Source organism: Pinus tabuliformis, chromosome J (assembly GCF_031772625.1).
Source record: "Pinus tabuliformis cultivar Carrire ecotype Pingquan chromosome J, CPIR1, whole genome shotgun sequence".
In the NCBI taxonomy this organism is placed as follows: Eukaryota; Viridiplantae; Streptophyta; class Pinopsida; order Pinales; family Pinaceae; genus Pinus; species Pinus tabuliformis.
The window spans coordinates 165,093,315-165,106,303 of record NC_142295.1 but is presented as its reverse complement, the minus strand read 5'-3'; the positions used below and the strand labels follow the sequence as shown (position 1 = coordinate 165,106,303).

The 12,989-nt window shown below is 35.5% G+C and overlaps 1 protein-coding gene across 1 annotated transcript in view; it reads left to right on the top strand.

Annotated features, from left to right (window-relative positions):
- The window catches only part of LOC149226193 (Actin-like ATPase superfamily protein), a 275,955-nt gene that overhangs the window by 165,667 nt on the left and 97,299 nt on the right, over positions 1-12,989 (top strand). The gene's annotated exons all lie outside the window — the stretch shown is intronic.

Sequence of the window (12,989 nt, the reverse complement as noted above, 5' to 3'; positions counted from 1 at the left end):
ACCTCTGAGAAATCAATCTATTTATGGATGGCTCATTATACTTGAAAGTTCTGTTTGTCAAAAACTTTCTCAAACTTGGTATTTACCCTTTGCCAGCGTTAATTCCTTTATAAGAAATTCGAGTTTCATTTATTGATATTTTTATCTGGTTTGTTGCAAATGGGGCAGGTGTAAAATAGGCAGTGGTTCCATGTATGGAATTTGCATATATGTTCACAGTTGAAACTTTGTAGGGATTTCATTAAAATTAGCACTTAAAACTATGAATTTTGGATTTTGTTCTTATTTCCTCAATCATAGTTTATTCAATTTTTCTTGTGGGATTGAGTTCCATAGTTTTTATCTTGAGAGTAACCAAGTTTTTTGAAGCAAATGCATCTCATATTACATTTGATGTTCAGCATGTTCAAAATGCTAAACTGCAAGCTGCAAAACTTACTATTGGCAACACTTGCCAAATGATCTCAAAAAATACTAACAATTCAAAATTACTGCAAGCATAGGTGATGTAATATTTAGTGCCGCACAATCTTGTAGTGTGAATTCTGAAATCCTCTTGTATGTATGAAAAGTATGTTAACACTAGAACTGGGAGGTCAAAAAGGGGATCTCTAGCTGTTACAGGCCAGCTTCCACACTTGAAGGATATGAAGACAACAACATGGCATTATAGGATTAGAGTGAATGCAGACATACTCAAGCACCAAGGATGTTTGATGATCAATTCCAGTTTTGTCTGAGAAGTGGATAGTTTTCCACCTGTATGGAGAGTTATATGGATCCAAACCTCTCACGTAGTCCTTCCTGTGATGGTCATCGCCACATGTCACCATTATACCAAAGCTCTCCACAACTAAAACAAGAGTACAAAGGAGAAGAAAAAATGAATAGTGGTTAGCGTGGGTGCAAAATTGCAAACCTACTCAGGCAATTAAAGGGATATGGTTGCATTTTTTACAAAGTGGGTCAGTTCCTAAACCATTAGGGGATATTGTATAGGCAGGTCTGATTTCGCATTGGAGAACATCCTCTAAAGGTCAAGGCCACATAATAATCGCTTATCCCTAACAAGGAGATATTTTGCATGTGATTTACACTCCATAACCATATAACTATGGACTAGTAATGAGTATCACATTGCAAAGAGAACCACCACAAGCCAAAGATGACCTACAAGGGGTGCCACCAAAACTGTTGGCAATGTTAGTATTGGAGTGAGGGAGACTGCTATCATGTCATTCTTGGGACTTTCATGGTCTCTATCTCATAATTGTTATGCATGTGGGATTATTCACAACACACACCTACAATGCATGCAATTAGGAGAGCATTAGTCTGAAGCAAAATCCCTACATAATAGGGATATGCCACTTTAGTAAGATAGCTTTGCAATATCACATAGTTAACAACCACAAGCTGAACACAACCCACGTGGCAGGATACCAAAATTGTCAAGAATGTGAGTATTGTAGTGATGGAGGATGCTATCACATGAAATTGGGGTCTTGCACCCCAACGACAATGTATTGGAAAATATTTTGGTGTAGGTAATGTCCTATAAAGCATCTTTGCCTCACAATTTCAATGTTTGTGGGATTATTCACAACACACACCCAACACACACACACACACACTATTAGAAGGGGAGTATTAATGTAGACAAAGTCTCGACATAGGTATTTGTCGTTGTAGTAAGATAGCTTGGTACATCCATAGATAACAAACATAATGAAAAGATTAGTCATTGTTAACCGTCCATATACATGGGTAACCATAGAAGTGTTGATGTTTGTAGCTTGGCCAGGTACTTTTGCACAGGCCTAAGTGTCTAGGTGTGTAGAAGTTGCTCAATCTCCTTAGAACACTTACTTAATTGTGATAAAAAAGCTAATGTAACTTAGCCTAAGCTAGACATAGGAAAAACATATAACTATTATGTTGGCTATTGAGCTAAAGTGAACATAGGAAAATGAATTAATTACTTTAGTGATTATGTTGTAATATCAACTCTTGATCTTAAGTGAGATGAGATCTAATCTCGGCCATCAATCACTTTGGAGATTAGGGTTAGGCATTTAGCTCAATGTAAATCTATAAAAGTAAGTCTGAGGAGAGGAAGAAGACACACCATACAACAACACAAGATTCAGAGAGGCATCTTAGTGAGTGTGTTGGGTTCGAGGAAGGAGGGAAACAAGGAGATCCAAATAAGCCAAGGAGGGCTTGATCAATTGGATTAGATTCAATGTTGTACATGCATTTCTTCATTTGGTCCATTATCCCAGGATGAGATCCCAAGCAGGTTTTGAACCAATTTAATGATGAAGCATTTGATTGGGTAGAATATGTTTTGTCATTATGATTGAGATTGGTATATTTTGCTTCCACTGAATTTATTGTGTTAATGAACCTTGCTATGCAATTAATCAGTAGATCTGTAATTTGGTAGGCATTAAGTGTCGGGAGCTAGGTTTGTAGGAAAATTAAAATGGTATCGGAGTTGGAAAATCTGAAAACCTATATTTGAATCACGAAGGGTGCTAGGTTTGTACGAGACTGATGGGGCTAGATTTTGTTGTGATCGTACAGAGTGCTATTTTTTTAGGGCGTACATCAATGTCGAGGTGGTTGGCAGACCACAAACAACATAATTAAATAGAAAAAGGGTAGAATTGGCAGTGGATGGCTTGATAACATAGTTTCTAGCTAGATCACCCAACCGCCTAGTGGTGAGTGCGGGTTGACCAGTTGACAAAGAAAGGGACGAGTGAAGAATGGTGGGGGACGGAAAGGCTCATAGTGCTGTTAGACTAGGCTATTAGAAGAGATCATGATAAGCTTAAGGGCGTTCAACCATGCACAAAGGCAAAGCAAGTCGATGGGGTAGAAGACGTGGAAGAGCAGGCTCGGGGTAGAGGCAGTGGCTCAGGGCAATGTTAGATAGGGACTAGGTGCCTTGAGATAGAGATTGATAGCGACTAAGCTGAGGTGAGAAGTTGTGCACATGGGTCGAAATAGCGGTTGACAAGGATAGGCCTAAGGCCAATGATGGATAGCATGTGTGTAATGCCCCCTATTAATTAATTGCCTACAAAAGGACGAAATGACCTATCCAACCCCGTAGGCTATAGTCTTGATAAAGCGGGAAAACCCAATTTTCCCAATGTTGGGGGAACATTGTGAAAATGTTGGGTCGGCTGGGGCAAAACACCCAAAATTGGGGGCGACATTCAAAACCCCTCACATTTGGGATACCATGAAAGAATCTATAAATACAAGAGTTAGAATCATTGGGCATCATGGAATTGGGTTGATTTGTCTCTGTTTTTCTTTAAACCTAAGGCTCTGAGGGTTTTGAAGACCCCTTTCTCTTCTTTGACTTGTTTCAGCAGAAGTGATCCCACCCTACCTAGTCACCGTTATTTTCTTGTTTTGGCACAACAACAACACTGGAGTATCTCTGGTTTGGTTTGGAGGATTCTTTAATTATCAATCTGTCTAAGTAGAATTTGCATTAGGGTACCCAAAGCCCTAACTCTGTTACTAGGACCTGTTGACCTTGCCGCCTACACCTACCTAGAGTTAGTGAGAAAAGCCGTTGACCCCACAAGGTGTAGTTGGTGGCAAGGAACTAAGAAAAGGGGATGTCACCTATTCCCAACTCTCTTTGTTTAAGCTATCTCCTAGGCTAGCTATGGGCGGTGGTCACTAAAAGAAAAATAAGTTAAAGATGTGAGGTTTTTAGGAGAATGTTAGAGTGAAGTGGATTACTTTTTTAAGATTATAAGCAAATATGATGTGAGCAATATGAAATGAAATAACCATTAACAACCATCAACACTTGAGATAAGCATAAGCATATGAAAAATGAGTGCTTTTTAAAATATTGCTCAAAAATGAAAGATATTTGCTTAATATAAATGAAATGCTTTCAAATAAAAACACAAGTAATCTTGAAAGTGAAACAAGAAGATGTTAGCACAATAGAATAATTAATACAAGATATAAGGACACTTTTAAATATATATGACCAATTGCTAAACCAAAGCATACAAGGATATCTTGCAAAAGGAAAACAATTAGTATTCTACTTGCAAAATATAGATGAATTATGCTTGCCAAAACAAAGTATTCAACTTGTTGCCACAATTAAAGCGTTTCACTACACGAGTTGGAGTTAAAAAAAAGAATTGGAAAAAAGATTATAGAAGGAAAGAGTATATATATATATATATATATATATATATATATATATAGATAGATAGATAGATAGATAGATATAAGGTCTTTGGCGATTGACATTTCAATGATTATAGTTAAAAAAAAAATAGTTTGATGTAAATTTTGAAAGAGAACATTCATATAAATAAAAGGTTCTACATTATTGATAAAAAGTGCATGATAAAGTCAAAAGAGAATCTTTCCAAATATCTTTAAAACTATACGTAAGAGAAGGAAGAGTAGATAAGATTATCTTGATTCTTCATTAAGTGGTTTACAAGCTCGTGGTTTTAGCAACCCATGGTATTTTCAAGGTAAAAGAAGAACAAAAGGAATACAAAATCTCTTTATGTGAATGGTAAGTTTTACTTTTTACGTGGATAAAATTAACCGAGTCAAAGGCACATAAGTGGACATATATTTTATATAATACCCTAAAGAGGTGAATAGCCACATTTCACTAGGGTTGCAACTTTTCAAAAAGAAGAAAAAGATTACTTTATAAGAAAAAACAAAATAAAGTAAAAAAATAAAAAGAAAGTTAAAAAAAATTGTAAAAAAAAGAAGAGAGTTTAAGAAAAATTCAATTGTTGAGAATAGAAAAAAATATACTAGAAATAATAATAATAATAATAATAATAATTATAAAACAATATTTTTAGAAAAGTATTAAAAAGAGCAATATTCATTCAAGTTTAAATATTGTGGTACAAGAAGTGAAGAAGTGAAGTTTGACAAAGATAATAAAGAAGAAAATAATAAAAGGGTTACCACAGCACACTAAGGTCGAGCAATGGAGTTTAATTTGAAAATGAACGAAGAAACTAAGGATTCCATATATAATTCTACGTTTTGGACCAAATTTCCATTTTGTGAATAGAAGATCAATATTTATCGATTTTTAAAAATCACACAATAGCTTGTCCAATATGTCGAAAATTGTTACTTTGGAAGAATATCAAGGTAAAACCCAAACACAAATGAAAATATTAAAGGAAGAAATCACAAAACTTCAACAAAAGAACGAAGCATCAGAAAAGAAATATAAAGATCTCGAAGATCGGTTTCATGAAAAATCAATAGAAAGCAACAAAGAAATTTGGCGTCTAAGGGACCACAATGAGAAATTACTTTCATAGATAAAAAAGTCCAAGGTTAAGAAACAAAGACTAAAACAAGAAAATGAAAGTTCTGATAAGGAACTAAAGGAGAATCTATCAGAAAAAGAAAAAGAAAATTTGTGCCTAAAAACCCTTAATAAAAAATTATTAGAGCAAATAAAAAATTTAAAAGATAAAGAGAAAGATACTAAGGACAAAGTCAACGATTCAGAAAATGACGAACTTTCACGTCTAAGGAATCATAACCAAGCCTTACTTATGCAAATAAAGAAGCTTAAAAGTGACAAGAAATCACTAAATGACAAGTTAGAACAACTTCAAGAAGTAGTATTGAAGTCTCTAGTCGTTTCAGTCCAAGTTGAAGATAAAGAAACAAATACTGATCCAGTCAAAATTGTAACTCAAGCAGAGGATAAACCTACTGAAGTGAAGACACATGCAAAAGTTGCAGTTCAAACAATGGACATTCCAAATGATGATTCAGTAGCCAACTCAACAACAACAACACCTGAAGGAAATCAGGAAACAACCACTAACATGATAAGGGAAAGTCCAACCAGAAGAACTATTTATCAACATCCGAATCACAAGAGCAAACTTTCCAATCAATATACATACCGATGTCACTCAGAACTTAAACGACAAATTTATTTTCCCAAGAACACTGAAGTTTGCAGAATCCAATCCTACGATAACTATTCATCACAAATTTCCAGAGATTAGAAGATTCCACAAAAGATTAATCTAGGATGGTCCGATCCATTCTCAGTACGACAATTTTGTCTATCACTCAGAGCATCATATTATCTTGTATCAACGAAGTTGAAATTTTAGAGACATGAAGATATTCTCCGTAAGCTTTGAGGATAAAGCCTTTTGAAGAGAGAGGCAATGTTATGAATAGAATTCATATAAAAATAATAAATGTAAATATAAATAAATAATAATAAATAATAAATAATAATTAATTAGCTAATGGTTAGATAGTTAGTAATGAAGAGGCATGTGTTAGAGACATGACCATTCATGAAAGGGCACCTTCCTAGGGTATATAAGAAGGCCTTCATTCTCATTTGTAATCATCTCTTGTACATTTATCATATTAATAAAATACTATTTACAATACCTTTGTGTATTTTACATTTAAAGCACAACAACTCATAAGTTTTGTCGCTTCAGTGGTATACATGAAATGACCAATTACAAGTAAAACCATGAAATGCGTTAATATGAAATTCACCTACACTAGATTTGGATGCAATTATCTTGGTTTCTTTTAATCTAAAATGCCTAATATAGGTGAGAATTCCTCCTCTTGAGCTCTTACCAAGGGGTAAAAATTGGGGTGATTGTAAGAAAGAGAGGGCGTGGATACGGCGGTGTCATTAACGATACCTGTTCCCTGAGTCTTACGAGCCAGTCTGTGTCTTCGTTCCTACAAGGGGACATGCCACCTTCATAACTGCAAGGTCACAACGCTTTTACCTTACTTCGTACCAAATGGAAGAACTTTCCAAGTAAATATTTTTTCCCTATGATTTCTATCAACCAAGCATATGCTTGGACGTTGATTTTAAATGTGCAACTAAGTTAAGATGCCTACTATTATATGCAAATAAATTTGCAAGTGCTATGTAAAAGATAGTGATGCTTTAAACACAAGATTGCATAAGCTTCATAACATGTAAAATTGTGAAGTGAAAATATTTGTTTTGACTTGTGATAAATTAATGATCCACCAAAAGAAAACTTGAAACTTATGAGACATTGATTTGCATGTAAAATAAATGGCAATGCTTGTGAAAAATAAACTCAAGATTGTACTCAAAATAACTTTTCTAAAGAAAGTAACTTTAACTTGAGAGATTAACTTGACAAAAAATAAATTGTTAGTTTGGAAAGTGAAATTGCCCAAATACACAATGCATCAAAATTCAACATGTGAAATTGTTGCAAAATAATGAAGCATAAGGGTACTTTAGACAACACCCAAGCTAAATGTATCAAGTTAAAGAGATGCTTGCATAAAAATGAATTGCTATGAAATAAAATGTAACTTGTGACTTGTAGCAATTAATGTAAATGGCAAGCAAATTGTAGTGAACTTTAGCAAATTAAGTGAGATGCATGGTATTAACAAATTAAAGCATGCATGTAAGTGAGAAGAGAAGCTAGAATCAACAAATCAGACCAACCACAAGTTGTCTCCCAAAGTGGAGAGATAGGGATGCCAATGGGTAAAACCCACGCTCCCAAAAATCAGAAATTTTATTAATTAAATTACAAGAGGCAAGGGCTCATGAAAGCCTCCTCCAAACTCAAAGAAAATCTTTTACAATGAAGCCTTTAAACCGTTTACATTTCCATGATGAATTATTGTTGCAAATGAGATCAAGGAGGGCCATGAAATCTGAAATTGCAAAGGGGCCGCTTTAGATACAAAAAATAGATTTAAAAAAAGAGGAATTTGCACCGAGGCTAAGCCTCCTTAAGCCCACGACCAAGCGAGAGAAATGCAGCCCCAAAATGGAACTCGGTCTTGCTTAGGAGAGCCTTGAATGCTTACGACCAAGAGATAAAATTAGTCTTGAATGGAGAGCCCAAGGTCTTGCACACAACTTGTTAATAGTTTCAAATGATAAATCCCGCAAGCTGTCACAAGAGACAAGATAGGGCTGCAGAACCAACCAAGTGTTAGCTATGAAATTACTCATTAAAATTACAAATATATGTGTACAATATAATCCTCAAAGGCTAAGCTAAAGAGAATGAAAGACTCCCTTTTTTTCCTCGCCATGATTTAGCTATAAAATAGCAAGATATTAGCAAATGAAGCACAATATTTGTGAAATAAGTATTGAATTGTGAAGCAAGAGGTATGAGACTAAAGTTCAAAAGAAATCAAAAGAAATCCTTGCAAGACAAATTCGAATGATAAGACTTTGGAAATTGACAAATGTGGGTTCTCCTTGAGTACTTTCAAGAGTGGGTTGGTTCGCCCGAGAACTTCCCCTCACGCTTGAAGCTTGATCAAAGAAAGATTTTCTACACAACTTCACATGAACCGATTAGATCCACATGGGCTTAATCAAATGCAATGAAGAGAAAATTTTAGAGATATATTTGACATCAACTAAAACATTTCTCTATCTAGAGGAAGTAAATAATCCTTATGCTAATATGAGATAGCTACACATCAACATAACTTGAAAAACATAATGGAAATAATAACAAAATGAAACAAGTAGGACTAAAAGAGCAAGAACATCAAGAAGTTACCATACACATCGATAAGAACACCTCAAATGTAATCCCAAAGTCTTTTGTATTAATTTGCAAAGAGTGTACAATCCAACATAGTATCTTTAAGCACAATAGCTCGTATTCCAGATTACATTATGAGAGTTCAAGGCTCTATTATATAGAGATTTGGGAGCAAATCCCAAAGTAGAGTCCATATGAAAAATGGCTATGGAGCAAATCCCAAGGAGAGCGAGTTCCAAGTAGAGATGAGAGAGACACCAAGGCAAATCGAATTCCATATGTGGCACCATGGGATTCTTAAGCAAAATCGAATTTTTTATGTGCCACCATGAGCAAATCCAAGTCTGAACCAAAACAAGGAGCTAACTCCAGTCAAACTCCAAGAACAAACCATGTGATGCCACCTGAAATGATGATCCCAATGAGCTCAACGTAGATCCTCCTCATAGACTGTGTGGTCCTTCCTCAAGGAAATTTGCTGTGCCATGATGAATGCCAAGTGTGAAGGTGAGGGAACATAAGTGGAGACAAACTCCCAAGGACATCTCAATCAATATTTGTCCAAAATCTCCCATTTGCATTAATTCCCAAAAAATCGATTTTCCAAGATATTTGCTGCTGCATTAACTCAAATTCTCTAAGAAATTTGATTTCCTTGAGTGAGTGGTGTATTTATGATGTAAGGTGCTTAGTCATCCTACACATGTCCCTTGACTCAACTCTTTGAATTGGGATAATTTCCAAGTCACTTCCATGTCATTTTGTCACATGGAGCAAATTATTTTTCTCCATTTAATTTATTTTTGGTTTAATTTATTGCCATTTTTTCCACTAAACTTAGGAAAAGTGGGTTTTGAGGGTCTAGAACACATTTTTAACCTCTCAAATGGTGTAATAGTAGAAAGTTGAGGGTGAGAAGTGCAATTTTTATTACGCATACCCCGTACAACTTCTCTAAACAACACTTATTACATTTCAAATACAAATTTTATTGCAATTTCCGCCCTGCGGGAAATTTTTAAAATTAAAAAATGACCCACTAGACCTAACCAAATTCCATGATTTTTTTTTGTGTGATCTAGTATGGTAATATAACACTAGGACTCACCCAAGGCCTCACCATCAAGCCGTACTCCGGATTTGGGGTATATTTGGAGGAAAAACTCAATTAATTATTAAGTCATGGTAGGGAGATGATAATTAACCAAGTAAAAAGACCTCCCAGAGTAATACTCACTTGATGACAAGGTCCCAAGCTACTTAGGCCTGTTACATGACTCAAAAGTCATCATACTAGCATCACTTATTACATTTCCCCGCAGGGGTGTGGAATCTGGGTACAACAGAAAATGATAAGAAGAAGAAGTAGAGTTTAAAAACTTTGGTAATATGATGATGACTGATGATACAAGCATCCTTTGGTACATTTTTGGGCATGAAGTCCTCAGCTAATCCTCAGGTGCCACTCCAATGGTCAACATTTGGTTCCATATGGGGATGCATGCTAGATATGAAGTGATAGTGTGCAAGAACTTGGAATCCGAATCCACCACCAAAAGACATGTATCAAAAGTATCCATTCAAAATATCATCACATGAAATCAAGTACAAAAATGAAGAAATGGAAATTTATTCTAAGAGCATAAATGACAATCTATTCATGAAATAAAACTAAACCAAAAATGACAAGGGATAAGGTTAGAAATATGATACAAAAAAATGCCCCATGGTATTAGATGTCTTCGAGGAAATCCATCTTGAGAACCTGCCTACTCACAGACAGATCCATAGGTTCTTTCTCTGATGTGCCCTGTCCAATCTTGGCTATCTTGGGACTTTGACTTGCTCCACTATTGACCTATTTGTGGCCTTCAAATACACCAAGCCTCTTCCTTTTCCCTTTTTGATTATTGATTTGTTGAGGCTTGATCCTGCTCAAAACTGGTGATTGATTTTTTATATCTTTTTTTTGTGCTTTTTTTTCTTTTCTTCTTGGTTAACTGCGATGGTAATGATGATGCAATTACTATTAATCCCATTGCCTTGTCTTGGAAACGTTTTAATGGAAGATTTGAAGTACCCAAGCTTTTTGAGCTATTCCTAATCTCTTCATTTTGACTTTGTTTTGTTAGGGGCGGGGGGGGGGGGGGGGGGAGAAAATTTGTCAACACTGTATCACTTCCTAGCTTGTATGACCCATAGATAATCTACGTTGGGTTTCCTTGGATCCTGAGCATGATATCTTTTCTCTAACTCCCGATCAAGTCTGACAAAGGTATTATCAGGCATGGGGATGGTGGCATATGATAAGTCCATTTGAAGGCTACCACCTAAATCTGATGCCCATTTTCTTGATAGGAGCATTCCCCATGAATCAAGAATATCTACCAAAACAATATCCACAATCATTATTCTGTCTGGGTATGCAGCTAGGAAAACTTGTAAATCTTTAATTATCCCACACACTTCAATTCTTTTAGAATCCATTGAACATATGTTGTGATAGGGCCTAGATACCCTTAAATTCTATTGTCCATGACTTTCTTGGTCATGAAATTTGATGAAGCCCCTAAATCAAGCATGTAGTTGTGTAAAAGACAATCATTCACTATCAAATAAACATAAAATGGTAGATGATCTTCGTTCCCCACATAACAATTCGTACTTTTCAATATAATTTCTTCGTCTTCTGGTTCATTGCTAGGCTTTTCTTCCCTTTGAGTAGTTTCAATGGCACTTAATAACTTAGGCCTTTGAAGTGGTATCTTTAAAAGTTTTGTCACTGGGATAGAAACCTTTGCATTGTTCACCCAATTTCCCAAGTCAAAATTTAATTCTGAAGTAGGAGGAGAAAATTTTCTGTGATTATTCCTGTTTTGAATATCCCTTCTTTGATAAGTCATCCTTTTGTGTTTTTCCATAGCAAGAATCTGTCTAGATGTAGGCTTTTCGCCAAAAATCTTAGTGACATTATCAAAATTTGCAATCATATTGTTAACCCTAAGATTATTAGGCCTATGGTCTATCTCTTGATTTCTTTCATTGGTGTATATTTTATCTTCCATGGAGAACATATTTATTTGACCACTTGTTCCTACATGTTTGTCTCCTAACATGCCACTTTCCATGATTCTCTTCACATATGGGCATGTGGCCTCCTTGTGAAACTCATCACATGGCCTACAAAAAGGGGGAATTTCATCTACCATGTTGGTGGATTCCAATGGATTTGGAGGCCTATAATCTTGTGGAGAGCCTTTATTCTTTTTCCATACATCATTTGGCCTAGGTTGGAATCTTTGTACTTGTGATCTTTCCATGGCCACTAACCTATTTTGCATGGCTTGCATTTCTGTACTATGATTTGCTTCCATGCTCTTGATGAATTGAGTTAATTCTTTGATGGGATCATGTGTACTCTCTTCCTTTCCCTTGCCTTGGAATCATTAGATTTTGATGGCCCTATATTGAAACCAGGAATTTCAGATTTCCCTGATTGCATTCTAGCCCTTTCCATCTTCTAGGCTTCAGTTTGAGCTACACCCAAATTTGCAGGTTGTTTCCGCCTAAACTCATAAGCAGTGTTAGCACAAAAAGAATCCAAATATGAGCACAAAATAAATTCATCAAGAAGTTTAATAGTAGTAGTCATGCTTTTCACTAATGCATTAAATCTATTGTTAAATTCGTCCATGGTTTCATTCTCATTTTTCTTCATGTTGCTAATGGCATTGATCAAGTGACTATTTTCTTTCTTCTCTCCAAATTTTCCTATGAAAGCATTGATGATTGCTTGTAAAGAGTCATAAGAGTTAGCAGGTTGCTCAGTGAGCCAATCAAGAGCATCCTCTTCTAAAGAGAGAACAAAAAGTCTCATCTTTACATCCTCATAGTTAACAATGTTACACCATTTAAAGATGCAAACATTGAAGTTCTTGACATGTGATGCAACACTAATGACATTGTTACCTTGAAAAGAAGACAACTTTTCAATAGCCTTGTCAGGGATATTGTGAGGATAACCATTTATGTTAGTAAAATTACAAGGAACAAAAAGATCATTCATGATGCTAGGCTCTACTTGTTCTTGAAAAAGCAATTGAATATAAAAAATAACCTCTTGCCCAAGATTACCAAGACTTCTACCATGAGATAGTCTATTTAAGCTCTCTCTAAAAAAGATAGTCTATTTAAGCTCTCTCTAAAAAGCCTTTCAGGCTCAAGAGTGGGGCTAACTAGATCACTTGAATTTCTCCTAGTAGAAACCCTTGCAAAATTTGAATTCAGTGGAGCCACCACTTGAACAAGAATCTAATCCTAAAGTTAAATATACTAAAACCCAAAGTTAGTCGATTTCCCAGGTACAAGAAGCCTCGTCCTTGG